This window comes from Cornus florida, unplaced genomic scaffold (genome assembly GCF_030987335.1).
Source record: "Cornus florida cultivar Cherokee Brave unplaced genomic scaffold, ASM3098733v1 CherokeeBrave_3.0.0_Hap2_Chr05, whole genome shotgun sequence".
Taxonomy (NCBI): Eukaryota; Viridiplantae; Streptophyta; class Magnoliopsida; order Cornales; family Cornaceae; genus Cornus; species Cornus florida.
The window spans coordinates 118,062,841-118,080,017 of NW_026775575.1; positions in this window are offsets into that span (position 1 = coordinate 118,062,841).

Genomic DNA, 17,177 nt, shown 5'->3' on the forward strand with positions numbered 1-17,177 from the left:
ACCATTTTTTTAAGCCGGCCCTAATATGATTCTCTCTCTCCCTTCCTCTCTCTCATCTCACGTTGTCTATTCTTACCGTCAACCAACACTTCTATTTTTCTCCTTCACGTGACAAGTGTTTTGTACCATTACAAATTCAGAAGGTGAAACTAGATATTCAGACATGAGTGAATCAGCTGGTACCCATAGGTACAAATCAAATCTCTTTCGCATTCAAGTTTTTCTTGATCTTTAAATTCCTGATGGCCATCGCACAATGCTCGAACTGGATCAGATTTTACCTTAACAAGTAAAGTGATGTGTTATGTTTTTCCTTTGTTACTTGTTGATCAAGTTTTATAAAAGGAAAACCAAAATTAAAAAACGCCTTTAAAGGAAATGGCAGCAACTATTTAATAAAATAAATTATTAGATGGAGAAAAACAGAAATAGTGTAAGAATAGAACAGCGTGAGAGTAAGTGTGTGTGAGAGTGAATATATGTCCATCGAGTTGTGTGTGTGTGTGTGTGTGTGTGTGTGTGTGTGTGAGAGAGAGAGAGAGAGTGTGTGAGGGCTTGGTCGATAGAGATCGAGTAGCATTGAAAGGGCAGATAATCAAATTATAATTTGATTTCGACTTTAAATTTTGAATACAAACAACGTATATGTATATATAAATATAATTAATCAATAACTATGACATCATAAATTCATCACAAATCAATAAAAAAAAAAAATACTAATTTAAATGATCAACTTCGTGTGATGAAGTGTGAAGTGTATGTACGATCATAAAGTAAAAAAAACTACAAAGGTTCGAAAAATATATATATAAGAATAATTTTGCATTATTGTTTATTATATATAAATAATATTATAAAAAATATTATTATATTTAGAAGAGAGTTTTCTAAAAACTGTTTGTCAAAGCCTGGTACTCCAAGATCCACGGGAGGCACTAACCCAGTGAGTTATTGAGGATAGAAACTCTTTATACTTATAATAATAGTAGAAATATATATATAGTAAATTCATAAGTATAATTTATTAAATTAAAATTTCAAATTAAATTAAATTAGAATATCACATAATTTAATTTATGCACATGTTTAAATCATGTTCTGGACTCATTTTATCACTAAAGGGTTTATAAACTTTCAAAAAGAACACAAAACAAAATAAAATAAGCATCTACCATTACAAACAAAATAAAAAAATATCTACAAATATCTATAAGAATCTATGAACCAGCTGCTTGGTTTATAATTCTCAATATAGTTCTCAATAACTCATAAAATAGAAAACTATTTTTAAAAAACTATAAAAGACAAATATCTGAAAATTGGGCTTTGCTTGGTTGGTAACTATGAAAACAGTTTGTTATGCTCGGAAATTAAACTGAAAACTGTACAAAAAAAAAAAAAAATTCTATTTGGTTCAGCTTTCTGAAAACTCAATTATTGGAATACCCCTAATTTTAAAAGTATAGTCTCGGTATTTATTTAATTATTTTAATTGCATTTTTAATTATTTAATTGATTGTGTGACTATTTGTTTATGTGTTTAATTGAATAAATTATTTAAATGTGATTTGTGTGCTTAAATAATTTATTTGAATTTATTTGTTTAAATGATGTGTTTAATTATTTGTAATTAATTATAGAATTAAGTGACGGTATGTAATTCTTTGTTTACATGCTATATGTTTATTTGTATTTAAATTATTTATTTTGTTTTATTTTATTTTAATTTTAAAATGAACGGATTTGGATAGTAGTAATGGACCAACCAAATGGGTCACATGTACTACTTGGATAAGAGCCTAAATGGGTAAGATTACGACCCATGGGTGTTGGATATATATATATATATATACACAGATATTTATATTATTTGCGTATATATATAAATATGGATATTATTATTATTAGTATAATAATAATTATTATTATTATTAATGGATGGAGTAGTTATATATATAGTAATGGGTATATATATGTATATGAATATACGTGTACTACTATAGTACGTATTATTGGTAGTAATTATTATTAATAATACATGGTAGTTTTTGATATATATGTATATATATAAATTGATATATATATATATATATGTTATATATCATGGAGGAGTTATATATATATATATATATATATATATATATATATATATATATATATATATATATATTATGTGTGTATATAAATATATATATTACATATTAGATAAGTATATATTTAGTATTATTATTACTTTAAGTTATTTTATCTTATTTTCTTTTCCTTATACAATTAGGATTTGTGTAGGGTTAATTTATGATAATTATATAGACTATATATATGTGTAGAGTTCTGTAGAGGGGTGGTGGTTGTTACATGAGTTTTAGAGAGAAGGAGAAGCCGAAACCAAAGGAAGGAAAAGAAGGGGAAGTTGTGCGTGGGTAGAACCAAGCCTGCACGACGGCATCCATGATTGCCGGCGTCAAGGAGTTGGCTGGAAAAGAAAGGAGTAAGGTTTCAATCTGAAATTCTTAAAGGCAAGTTCTATGTTCTACTTCTCTTATTTGATCTGGGGTTCAGTACATGTCTAGGACTGCTTTAGGATGATTAAATAAGATTAATTAATCTGTTTGCATGCTTTAATCGGATTATAATGGGAACTAATTATGTGTTTATTGTGTGTTATTGTTTAGATTTGATTTCTCAAAGTAATGTATAATTATTTGTTTTAATTGTTGGAGATTGTGTATCTTTCCATTATGTAACATTGATAATCATATTAGATTTAGATATAATAATTTAGGACCCAAACAGAGAAGTTGCAGGTCTAAAACAGTAGTCGCAATGAAGAAGACCACATGTTTCGGTCGACCGATGTGGGTGCTTCAGCCGACCAATGAAGGTATATCGGTCGACCGATATAGGTGCTTCGGCCGACCGAATTAGGGAATCGGTCAATCGAAATTCCTATTAAGACAGTATATTTTGTTATCTGTTTTTGGGTTTGTTTTAACGTTGGAAGTGGTGTTTTTGGTTAAGTGGTGATTGGGTATTTGGATAACATTGTATTATTACGTATTGGTAAAAATATACCGTATATTATAGTAATTTGTTTATACATATTTTATCCTAAAATTGTTATAACCAATAGGATAGTAACGTGTAACATGTTTTGTGGTGAATTAGTATAATCACTTTTGGACACTTGTTAATGGATCAGTAAGATATTAATGTATTGGTTAAATATTGGAACTTTAGCATGAATATTAATATAGCTGTAACGTGTTATGTGGTTAATTAATATAACCACTTTTGGACATTAGTTAGTGATTGGTTAGTTTTACCACTTTAGTGGAAAATAAAGATAATGTTTAAATTGGTAGTAACGTGGTATTTATTTTAATACACGTAATTGAATTAACAAATGGTTTTTATTTAATTATTATATTGTGAATCATTTGTGGGATAATGTTATATGTATTTAATTACATATGATTGGATTAAATTATTTTAATCAATTATTTGGTTTTAATAAATTTTGATCAGATTGTGGAGGAGAACAATTATTTGAGATGCATGTTAATTTTATGAGATAAATTAAATGCATGTTACTTAGAATTGTTACATTTTGCTCAATTAAATGCAAAGGAATATCTGTATGATTTATATCATGCTATGTATAGATTTATTTGATGTGATATTATAACTGTAACATTATTTATGAATTGTATGCATTTTATGCACCAGTATGGGATGGTGGCATAATAGGAACAGATTAACTAAAAACGTTAAGTCCTACCTATTCATGTATAAGGGAATGGATTAACTAAAATGTTAAATCCTACTTATATTCATGTCAGGTCAATTGAATCAGTTGGATAGCATACCGGATTTATTTTTGGATAGGACGTAATATATATATATATATGCCATGATATGAGTTCGAGTCTCAGGATCATGGTTGGGGTACGTATATTGCCAGGGATGTGTAGTTAGTTATAGTGTAGTTATTTCCCTGGTAGGTCTAGGTACTCATACCCACTATATGTGCGTTTTGCATGTTACCTACTATTTAGGTTGACACAACCTTATAGTCTAGTGAGGTTCCTTTAGTGTGTATATATATATATATATATATATATATATACAGACTACTGATGAGCGCTGAAAAGTGCCCATTTAAACTCTTTAAGCTTAGGTATTCTAGAATCTTTATCTATCTTATTTTCCCGCTTTAGATTAATTTTGTATTATTTCCATTTTCAGGTGTTTATCCCCAAAATAAGCTAACTCAGCTAAATAAGAGCATAATTGAAGCAATCTTGAGATGAATCAAAGAAAGGAGCAAAGTGGGAGCAAAAGGAAGAAAGTGGTAGAAATTCAGCAAGTTCGATCGATCTCAGAAAATATTCAATCGATCGAAAGTTCATCGATCTCAGCATTTCAAGATGGATCAAAGCTCTTTTGTCCTTGTCCAAAGATCCCACAAAGTTCGATCGATCCAACTTTCTTCTGATTGATCAAAAAGATTCCATCTTATCTAGTTATACCACCCTACCAGCCACACTTGTCTCTTTCTCAAAAATATCTTCAAAATATCTCAGATTTGTCTTTATCCAAAAAGGCACTGCCATAGAAGATTGATCCAGCGTAAATTCGATAGATCTCAGCCATGTTCGATCGATCTCACCACAAGTTCGATCAATCGAACTTCCTCAAGCCCGAGAAAATCCAATTTTCAGCTCATTAAAAGTTGTCTCATGTCCAATCATTGGAAGGAATATTGGTGTACAAGCCTAACTCATTGGGGTTGACATTTAACCTACCTATATAAGGAATATGAGCTATTCTTGAGAGAGAAGATACATACACTAGAGACACAATTTTCCATATTCTTAGTAAGGAAGAAAAGAAGAGATGAGGCTAGAGACACAAGCTTGGAGTTCTTCCATCAACCAAGAAGATGAGCAATCTCTACCATGGAGTTAGCCCTTGAGGGTTGGAGGACACCATCCATGAGTGGCAAGACATCCTCTTGGAGCTAGAGTTAGCCCTAAGCATGCTTTCTACATCTTGATTTATGTGTTTTTGAGGGGATTTGTATTGTGATACATGTTTTGACACTTTTATATATATATATCTTGTTTATTTAATGATTTGTGTGGTTTAATGCTTCCAATTGATTATTTCATTCGATCCATATGTCTATGTATGCTAAAATAGATGTTCATCTATTTATCTCTAGATTTTGTGTTATTGATGCATGTCTATGTGTATTAATGCTATAAATCTAGAGATTGTCAAGACATAGTGCTTAATGAAATGCTCTTGTGGTTTATTTGATGGTTCATACTCATTTCTTGATGGATTGTGCCTCTCCCTTAGTTTAATTAGTTTAATTCCATGTTATTAGCTAAATTGTAGTGTAAATGTAGTTTAAATGTTAAATGGGAGGACAATCCATGATTGTTGTTTGATGTTCCATACTTATAAAAGCAAGTAGCTTATGTCTCTAACCTTGTGATGTGTTTGGAATGTGAGCTTAAAGAAATGATTAATGGCTTAGTTTGATATATTGTACTATCTACCATGTTGCTTAGACAATATATACTTAATTAGTCATCCATGCTTGTTGAAACAACCACACACACACACACTAATGTTGCAATACATGTTTTCCCCCTCATTAATCATTCATTAAGACTGTAGAAAAGCTATGCTTAATGGTGATCTCTAAACCCCAAGATCTCTCTCTTATTTTCTCCCTATTGCATTTAATTGTTTACTTTAGTTTAAATTGCATCTTAGTATAATTCAATCACCAACCAATCTTTTGATCACTCGACCTACTAACCCTAATCTCGATTCCACAACCTAATACGACCCACCAATCCCTTGGGACGATCCCTACTCGCCCTAACTATATTTTTAGTGAAAGGTAGTAGTGACAAATTATAAATGTAAAACTTAACCATAGTCTAACACCACTCTCTTTTGCACAAACTTTGGGTTGTTGACGACATAACCACCAAGTTTTTTGCGCCGTTGCCGGGGATTGATTATAGGCAACGTCGTATTTGTGAAATCAATTAGGAATTAGTACTCTTTTGATCATGTTTCTACTTTATTTTCATTTTCATTTTCATTACTTATTGTGTTGATTCTTGTTTGGCTAGGTGCATTGAGTTAAAAGGTGACTAAAGGAGCATTTCAAGCAAGGAGCTAAGCAAAAGCAAGGAAAAACCTAAAATCTAAAAAAAATTTGCAAGGCTAAGATTGAAAATTGAACTAAAGTGCTAAATGACCATTTGTGAGCTTTTTCTTAACTCAATCTCTAGTTAAATCGTCGACCCGTGTGGAGGCTTGTATTTCAATTCTTAGATAAATCTTGAGCCCACGTGGAGGTAATTTTATTATTCTTTGCATATTGTCGATAGTATGGGAGTATGGGATTATTGTATGTGGAGATTTGTTGATTGATTTGTTGCGGGGGCGAAGTGTTTGCTTAATTGACTTCATTGTTGTGTTTCTTGAATTTCATGCGGTCTTAACCAACCCCATCATAACCAATGGAAAATCTAGGGGGTCATCTTGGTTATTTAGACCTAAACTTTATGGAACATCCTCCTTTCAACCAATTTCCTCCCGGAGTTCAAGCTCCAATTCCTCTAATGATCCTTCGTAATCATTATAATCTTCATGAATACCATGCACCAACTTCCATCATGCTTCCTAATTTTGAGGCCAATCAATATGAAATTAAGCCTGAGACCATTCAAATGTGACCACTATTTTATGGCTTAGATGGTGAGGAGCCATAGAAACATCTCAATGAATTTCTTGAAATATGCTCCACTGTGAAGTACGTGAATGTCCCGGAAGAAGTTCTTAGACTACTTCTCTTCCCTTTCACACTCAAAAACAAAGCAAAGCATTAGTTCAACACTTTGGGGGCAAATTCAATAACATCCTGGATGCAAATGCAAAATGAGTTTTTAAAAAAATTTACCCCGTAAGCTTAACCAATGTAATGCGAGCTTCGATTAGAGAATTTTCTTAAAGGGAAAGGGAGTTGTTGCATGAGGCTTGTGAGAGATTGAACGACTTGCTAAGAAAATGTCCACATCGCGGTATTCCAAAATGGCAAGTTGTCCAATATTTCTATGAAAGCCTATCCGACATGTATAAGGACATAGTTGATACATCATGTGGAGACTCGTATTTTGGATAACATAAAGATGATATTTGGCACCTTTTTTGAGAAAATGAGTGAAAACTCTTTGCACAAATATTACACTTCTCGGTTTGATCATGATTCTAATAAGAAGGAGAAAAATGCAAAAGTGTGTCAAATTGAAGGATCAAAGGAAATTGTAGCCGAGGTTAAGACTCTTTCTAAAAAACTTGATCAATTCTTGTTGAGTCAAAGACCGGCAATCAAATCATCTCATCTTTATCATGTTTCTCATCCTTGTGAACCTTGCATGACATGCTCAGGTGTTCTACATACCACTTCCAATTGTCCCCATAGACATGTGTTTAATGAACATTTTGAACAAGCCAATGCTACATTTGCTCATCCTCATTAAAGTGCATATGTTCCAATGTGGAATGAAAACTCAAGTCTTTATCAAGCTAAAAACTTTCAAAGCAAATACATTCCACCTCATAAAAGGAATGGAAGTTCTCAAGGATTTGTTTTCTTCTCATCACCAAAGAATGAATCACTTCTCACATCCTCAAATGTATGATTCCCAAGTTTGTTCTCATTATCCTCATGCACCTTTTAGCAATCCTACATTTGAGAAGATAACGTTTTGGTAGCTTTGGGAAGTTTAGAAATGAACACAAATTTGTTGCATTCTCATTCTCAATCCATATCAAAGCTTGAATCTTAAATTGGGACCATAGCTAAGGCATTAAATGTAAGAGAAGTGGGTAAATTATCTAGTCAACCCGAGAGGAATCCAAAAGCCCAATTTTGTGTAGACTGTGATACCCCTCGGATCCGAGACGCGGGTTGATCAGGTCCAGCCTAAACCCGAGGGAAGTATCAAACAATTAAAGTATTTTAAATCGAACACAGAATAGAAATTTAAGAATTTAAATAAAGAAATCCAAGAGAAAAATAAAATCCTTCAACGATAAATAATATTAATTTAATCCTCCAAAACCTTCAAGGTTACAACTTGGGAATCCAAACAGTGGACCCCTAAAGAAAATCTCAACTGAACTGAGACTGAAAACATCAAGCTAAAAGTATCGAGAGAAATCCTACGTAAGCAGATGAACGTGAGACTGTCCCCAACAAGCACGATCAAGCTCTAAGGCTGGAACCGACCTGCACCTGAAAAAAATAATAGAAGAGTGGGTCAGGCCCACGAACAAGTTCTAATCTAACTGCGATCCAAACGGTGACCCGATACGCAGATACACCCAAGATATCTCAACAATATCTAATTAGTCCATACATATATATATCCACACTAAAGGACATTCACTAGACTATAATAGGGGTCTCAACCTGAATAGAAGGTAACATGCGAAAACGCACCCAAGGGTGGGCATGAGTACCTAGACCTAATAGGGTACACCTCAACCTACTATAGTCAGCTACGCATCCATTGCATATACGCACCCTAACCAACGAGTATGAATCTCAAGCTCATCTCGTGGTACCATACACATATATCTAAATTCCGTCCCAAAACCAGGTATGCCATTCAATTACTTATTGAACGGACACACTTTATACCAACTAGTTAGTCATTCAACTTATTTGCAGTTGATATGACCCACCACAATCCACTAATCCAGGAAGTCACCCAACTTAGTTGCAGTTGATCTAACTTAGTCACAAATATGATTCAATATCTTTCAATCCATTCCTTTAGTCCATTAGGTTAAGTTTATGCGTTTTGAGCTAAACCATCCCTAGTATGTCACCGTCCCATATCGGTACATACAATCCTCCACATCCGTGTAAATTACAACATATATACCAGTTTAGTAATTTCCAGTCCAAGACTATTTCCCAAAGAATTGCAGAAAAATAATTAATATTTCAACAACTAAAACCAAGCATTAATCCATTTAAAGTTTAATATTCCAACAACCACCTCTAAAACCATAATCCAATTCCAAACCAAAAATCCAGTTAATTGCTTAACAGTGTGTAATATTACAGCAATTAAATCATGTACCATTCCGTTCAAAACCATGCAACTACAGATTTATAACAGAGTAGTTTAGCAACCAAAATCTGAAACATGCCTAGGATCAAGTCTGTTCACTAGAAGACCCTAATGTCCATTTAAACCAGTTTTAAATTTATGCTACACTCATTAAATCACTAATTTAGAAATAAGTAATTTAAATCTTTTCCATCCATTATTCACATTCAAAAAAGTTTAAATTCGTATTATGCATTAGACTTGTCTACCTGTATAAACCATGCACTGAGAACCCTTAAGAACACCCAAGTGACATGTTAAACTCCTCCATTTACTTCCAACTCAGTCCCAGACTCACAACCCTCCAACAGTAGCAAGTAATTCGTAATAAATAAAAAAATCAAAAATCAAATTCCAAGAGAGCCTGCTCAATTTTTGGAAAGAGCAGGCTCTTTTAGAGCCTTGAGCCGGCTCCTTTGCCCCATGGAGCCGGTTCTTTACCTAGAAAAGAGGAGGGAGCCGGCTCCCTCCATCCATGGAGCCTTCTCCTTTGCCTCTTTTGTATTACCAACGCTAGTTCACTCTCTGCTTGAATTTTGCTTCATTATGTCCGTGTATTCTTTCCCCGATTAATTCCTAGCCCTCTGTTGGTTACTTACAGTGATCTTAGAGGTTCAATACTATCCTAATATCATCTCCTAAGCTTGATTATAGCAATTTAAATCAATTAAAAGAAGTAAACTTGCTACGGAACTAAACATGTTTCTATGCAAAAACTGAAACCTCATGCATGGATTATAACGAAGCAAAATGCAACAGAGATCTAAAACAGAAATAGCAACCTTCTTATGAGATTTACATAACTCCCGTAGTCTTTCCATACTTAGTTTACAGTAGTTGCAATAAAAAACAGAGACAAAAATTACGACAAAAACCCTCATGCTTAAAGGACATAAAACTGAACCAACTTGCATGCACTGTAACAGATATTGCAGAAATCATCACAGAAATAATTCACAGCATACATATGATTAATTTGATGTATAACATACATAAATGATTTAGTTGTTAATTTCCTTAAAACCCTAGAGCATATCTAGGTGCACAGAACATGGCTCAAAGGGAAAGAGGAAGATAGAACTTGCCTGAATAGGTTTGCAAACAAACCCTTGTTGCCGTTGGTCTCAGTTTTTCGACATCCACTGAAACTTGTCTAACCTCCTAGAACCTCTGCTCCTTCCTTCTCCTTAGTTAAACCTTGGAACCCCAGTCGAAATTCTCACAAACTGCTCTGTTCTCACCAAAACTCCCTCTGTAACTCTCTCTATTTGGCAGACTTTTCCGTGTAAAAGCTACGACAATATGCAACCCTAGGTTTAACATATACTGAGGTATTTATAATTGCAAGATTAAAACCTTGATCCACAGAGCCCTAACTTCGTCGGTCCACCAAGTAACCCAGTTTAGATACATATCAGATGCTTATGAGACGGCTCCAAAAACCCTAACTAAAACGTATCTAAAACCCTAGTTAATGGAAACTACATAATTACCTTGTTCAAAAATTAAATACTTAATAAATAATTAATTTAATAAAACCCATTAATTAAATCAAATAAGCAAGCAACGAATCACTTAAAACACATAAAATAAATAATCAAGCAACGAATCAATTATGACACATAAAACGCAAATAAAGAATAAACTGCAATTAAAGAATAATTTAAATAATAAATCAACTAATGCACATAAAAAAAAAAAAAAATCCAATTTAAACAATAAATTAAATACCAGGACTATCCTTTTGAAATTAGGGGTATTACAAGTAAACCCTACCTCAAGGTGTTCTTCCCAGGCACAAGTGCAAGCCATCACCACTTTGAGAAGTGGTAGACAAGTTGACAATAAGGTTGAACAATCAAAGGAAGATAGTGAACCCGGTGCAACCAAAAGTTGTCACCCATTCCGTTTCCAATCCTACTCTTACTTCATTGGATGAAAATATCCCTAATCGGAATTCTCAACCTTCTTCATCAATTCCTCTAGTTGTAAGGTCTTATGAGCCAAAAGCTCCCTTCCCTTATACTTTAAAAGAGATTCGCCTTTTGGGAGGCAAGACGGAAAAATTCATGACATGATGGAAGTTTTTAAGCAAGTTAACATAAATCTTCCTCTCTTAGATTCAATTAGGCAAATTCCGCCTTATGAAAAAATTTTGAAAGATCTTTGCACACAAAAGAGGAAGAGTAAGGGACAAGGCCCTAAAAAAGTGTTTCTCATGGAGCAAGTAAGCTCCATCATTCAACATAACATTCCACCTAAGTTTAAAGATCCCGGTGCTCTGACCATTTCTTGTGTGATTGGAAACCCTGAAGTTCGTAGAGCTCTTCTTGACTTAGGAGCGAGTGTTAATTTGATTCCTTACTCCATGTATGTCCAATTAGGTTTGAATGAGTTGAAGCCAACTTCGATGGTACTTCAATTGACCGATAGATCCGTCAAAACACCTAGGGGCATGGTTGAGGACATTCTCATCAAAGTTGATAAGTTCTACTTCCAGGTTGATTTTGTAGTTCTTGACACCGAACCGGTTGCCAATCCATTTCTTGCCACCGCGAATACAACCATCAATTGTAGATCCGAGGTTATGGACCTTTCTTTTGGTAATATGATGGTCAAGCTTAATGTTTTCAATGCAAATCGACATCCCATAGATGAAGACGAGTGTTATCTTATAGATGTGTTGGATGAGGTTGTTGAAAAGTCAATTCCAACCATGGTTATGAAACAACCAATCGAGAATAACCTTTCATCTCTCCTATCCGATGATCCTCTTGCTTCTTGTCTTCTTGAAATGTATGGCAATTATGGGTTTGATGATGAAAAATCAATGAATGAAGTAAACAATCTCATGGAATCTGTTGCAAGCTTGGATTTTCCACCTTGGAAAACTCCAATAGAACCTCTTCCTCCACTATCTAGCACTCTACCAGTCCCATCTCTAGTCTCTCCACCAACTCTTGAGCTTAAAACTCTACCTTTTAATCTCAAGTATGCATTTCTAGGCCCAAAAGACACTCTTCTGGTCATCATCTCTTCGAGTCTTGAAAAGGACCAAGAAAATGCGCTCTTAAATGTGCTTAAAGAAAACAAAGAAGTCATAGGATGGAGTGTGACGGATCTTAAGGGAATTGATCATTCTATTTGCATGCATCGCATACTTATGGAAGAGGATGCAAAACTTTTAAGGATGCCCAAAGGAGACTTAATCCAAACATGAAAGAAGTGGTTAAGAAAGAGGTAGTTAAGCTCTTAGATGCCGGTATTATTTATCCAATCTCTGATAGCAAATGGGTGAGTCCAACTCAAGTAATTCCCAAGAAATCGGGAATTACGGTGGTTGAAAATGCAAAAAGGTGAGGCAATTTCTAAGCGTACCGCCAATTCATGGCGAGTATGCATTGATTACCGAAAATTAAATGCCGCCACTAGGAAAGATCACTTCCCCTTGCCATTTATTGATCAAATACTAGAGAGATTGGCCGGACAAAAATTTTATTGCTTTCTTGATGGCTATTCGAGTTATAATCAAGTAGCCCTTGAACCCTTAGACCAAGAGAAAACCACCTTTACTTGTTCTTTGGGCACACTTACTTATAGACGGATGCCATTTGGTTTATGCAATGGCCTTGCCACATTTCAAAGGTGTATGATGTCAATTTTCTCGGACATGGTGGAAGAGTATCTAGAGGTCTTTATGGACGATTTTTCTATCTTTGGGTCTTCATTTGATGCATGCTTCAAGAAACTAAATTTGGTACTTAAAAGATGTCGTGAAACAAACCTTGTTCTTAGTTGGGAAAAGAGCCATTTCATGGTTCAAGAAGGTATTGTTTTGGGTCACGTAATCTCAAAAAGGGGAATTGAGGTGGATAAAGTGAAAGTTAAGCTCATTTCTGAATTACCTCTACCTTCTACGGTGAGAGAAGTTCATTCCTTTTTAGGTCATGCCGGCTTCTATCGTCGTTTCATCAAAGATTTTAGCAAAATTGCTAGATCCTTGTGCAATCTTCTCGCCAAGGAAACTTCTTTTGTCTTTGATCAAGCATGCCTTGACGCTTTCTATAAATTGCGTGACATGTTATCATCCGCTCCTATTATGCAGCCTCCCAATTGGTCATTACCGTTTGAAATAATGTGTGATGCTTCAGATTATGCCATGGGAGCAGTTTTGGGACAAAGAGTAGGAAAGCTTCCATGTGCCATATACTTTGCAAGCAAAACTTTCTCGGGAGCTCAATTGAACCACTCCACTACCGAGAAAGAGTTACTTGCCATAGTATATGCCCTTGATAAATTTCGATCCTATCTCTTAGGGTTTAAGGTTGTTGTATATTCTGATCATGCTGCCTTGAGACATCTTTTAACAAAGAAGGAAACAAAACCTAGATTGATTAGATGGATTTTGCTTCTTTAGGAATTCGATTTTGAAATCAAGGACAAGAAAGGCACCAAAAATGTGGTTGCCGATCATCTTTCAAGGTTATTAATAGAACCTTCCCCTAGCCCACCTATTCATGACTCTTTTCCGGATGAACAGCTTTTTCAAATCTCCAATGGGCAAATGCCTTGGTTTGCCAACATTGTGAATTATTTGGCAATTGGCAAGCTTCCAACTTCTTGGTCAAAGAACGAGAAGAATCGTTTCTTTGCCAACATCCGGAATTATTATTGGGAAGACCTTGTCTTATACTGTTATTGTCCGGATCAAATTGTGAGGAGATGCATTCCAAGTGTTCTTGTGTTTTGTCATACGCTTGCATGTGGTGGGCATTTTAGTGTAAAGAAGACCGCCTTGAAGGTTCTTCAAAGTAGGCACTTTTGGCCTAGTATCCATAGAGATACTTACAATTTTTGCAAGTCGTGTGAGAGATGTCAAAAGATGGGATCAATGTCAAGAAGAGATATGATGCCCTTGACCAATATCCTTATCATAGAAATCTTTGACATATGGGGCATTGATTTTATAGGTTCATTTCCTATGTCCTATGGTTTTCAATATATTCTCTTTGTCGTTAATTATGTTTCCAAGTGGGTGGATGTGATACCCCTCATATCTAGAGCCACGGGTGATCAAGTCCGAGCACAGATCCGAGGGATACCAAATAATCAATATGTAAACAAGCAGGAATAAAACTGAAGTAAGATTTAAATAATAATAAACAGAAAGAATACTAATATGAAAATCCTCAAACCTTAAATAATAATTTAATATAATTTAAATCTGTACAACTCGGGAATCCACCTAGTGGACCCCTAATCCCAAATCCTTGAACAAATTTACAGTATTAAAATCCAAAACCAAAATAGAAAGGAAACCCTATGTAACCGGAAGAGTGAGTGTCTGTATCTGCATCAACACGAACAAACTCTACGCCTGGTACTGGCAAATACCTGAAAAATAGGAGTGGGTCAGGCCCACATGCAAGTTCCAATCCACTACAATCCGTACATAAACCCGATACGCAGATACATCCTAGATAGCTCGGCAATATCTACAATAGTTCATATATATATATATACACACACACTATAGGATGCTCACTAGCCTATAACATAGTTCAGCCTGGGTAGAAGGTGACATATAAAACACGCTTTTCAGCGGCCAAGTACCTAGACCTACTAGGGAACATTAGCTATATCTAGCTACTCAACCTTTGCAATATACGCACCCTAATCGTGATCAGGAGACTCAAGCTCGTATCACGGTACCATAAATATATATATAAATTCCTTCCTAGTGCAGAAAGATAAAATAAATATCCGTTATGTCGTTCAACTGTTTTAGTTGACAGGACATGCATCCATGTAGGATTTAACTGTTTTAGTTAATCCATTCCATATGTATGAAGGGGTAGGACTTATCTTTTTGATCTAATCCATCCCTGATATGTCACCGTCCCATACCGGTACATATAATGCAGATGATCCACCAGTGATGCACATTCATTATAACATCAAGTATATCCATGAACCAGCATAATAGAAAACAGGTATTATTAAGATCCTATTACGCATCCAGTATATGATTATAATCATAAAACTCCTGTTAAATTGTTATAGTACTGTTAAACAATTTAAATTATCCACATCCATCCAATTGACAAAACAGAAACTAAATCAGTTCATCAATTAACAACCATAGCAGGGTATAATGATTTAACCATAAATCTTTCCTTTAAATTGTTAAAGTAATGATAACCAACTTAAATTATCCAATTCCATACAATTGATCGAACATAAATTTTAACAGTTCATCAATTAACATCCATAGCACAATATAATGACAAATAGAGTTATAACTGTGCACATTATACTAGACTGCCAAAAATACCTCCATACTAGTCCAGTTCGTTTGCTAAAACAAAACTAGTAATCACAACCTACATCATCCTTGACAGCATGCCAAGTAATGCTTAAATTACATGATGTCCCTTTAATCCTCACTATAGATCATGTGTCTGATATAACGACACTCAGAAATCTACCCGGAGTACATCTTATGAAACCCCAAAAGTATTCCCATACAAGTCCATTTAATAAAGCTAGCAACTAAAACTCCTACAACTCCTGTCGGCATGCAACCTATCAATTAAAATTACATGACGACCCAAACCATAGCATAAACAACCCTTTTGGAACTGAAACATGTCATTTATATCATTGGTATAAATTCCTAACACTTACCTTTATAGCAGTTCATTTAATTTGCTAGCCAACCAACGATTCCAGTTCTCCTTCCTTCTTGACAGTATTAAACATTCTTATTTTAAAATTTATGTTGTCCATTCCCATGACCTGAATCAATACATCGTAGGTCTTAAACATGCTCTGTACACGATTTAAGAACCCCCATGAAACTCCAAAATTACCCTTTTACCCCTGAAGTATCAAAAATTACCAGGAATACCCCCGGAGGGGTTTCTGTTCAAAGGAGCCGGCTCCCCCCCATGGGAGCCGGCTCTTCATCTTCCAGAGCCGGCTCTCCCTCATGGGGGGGAGCCGGCTCTACCTTCTTGGGAGCCGGCTCCCTCATTTAGGGAGCCGGCTCTCTTCCCCTGAGAGCCGTCTCTGCTCCATTACTTCGTCTCTGCTTCGTCCGGTTGCCGTCTATGCTTCCGGCGAAGTCCAGTGTTCTATTCCATACCTTTTAAAGATTATTAAGGTTCCATTAATGCTCTTAAACCCCTAGAGACTCCTCCTATCCCAATGTGAACCAATTGACAAACAAAACTTAAACTACACACACAGTTTATGCAAGAATAAGTTTAAACTTTACAACGCAGAACAGATTTCAGAAAACATCAAGCATAAATAAAGTCTGTTTTTAAAAGTTTAATTAAGTTCTTGGAGTCTATATAAGATGCACAGAACACAAGTTTACAAGAGATAAATAGACTGAAACTTGCCTCACCATTCCAGTTTGAAACCTTAAAGGTCGTCTCTAAGTTTCAGAATTCTCCAAGTCTGTTTCCCCTCTACTCTGCTCACAGTTCCCTTCCTCTATTGCTTCTTGGTTCCATCCAGAAGCAACCCCTTTGTTCTTCCTCCAGTCTTCCTCCTTTAGCCTCACAGAAAATCACCCGAGACCCTCTATGTTTCTCTCAAGACCAGTCTAGAGCCTCTGTTTTCCTTCTCATAAATATTACGTGAGTAGGATTGTTCCCCAACCCTAGCAGACTTAAATCAAAAATATATATAGACGTCCCAAACCCTAATCTACGTAACTCTATATTTACCGGATTTAATTTAAAACCTAATATAAGTCTGCGTCCATACTATATAAAAAAATAAAACCCTAATCCTATATCATATACAAGACCAAAAAAAAATAATTAATTTAGACAACTAAATAATTAAAATTAAACAATTACTTTAAAACAAATACACTATTAAAATTAAACAATTACTTTAAAACAAATAAACAAGTAATTTAGAATCAAGAACAAATACACAATTAAT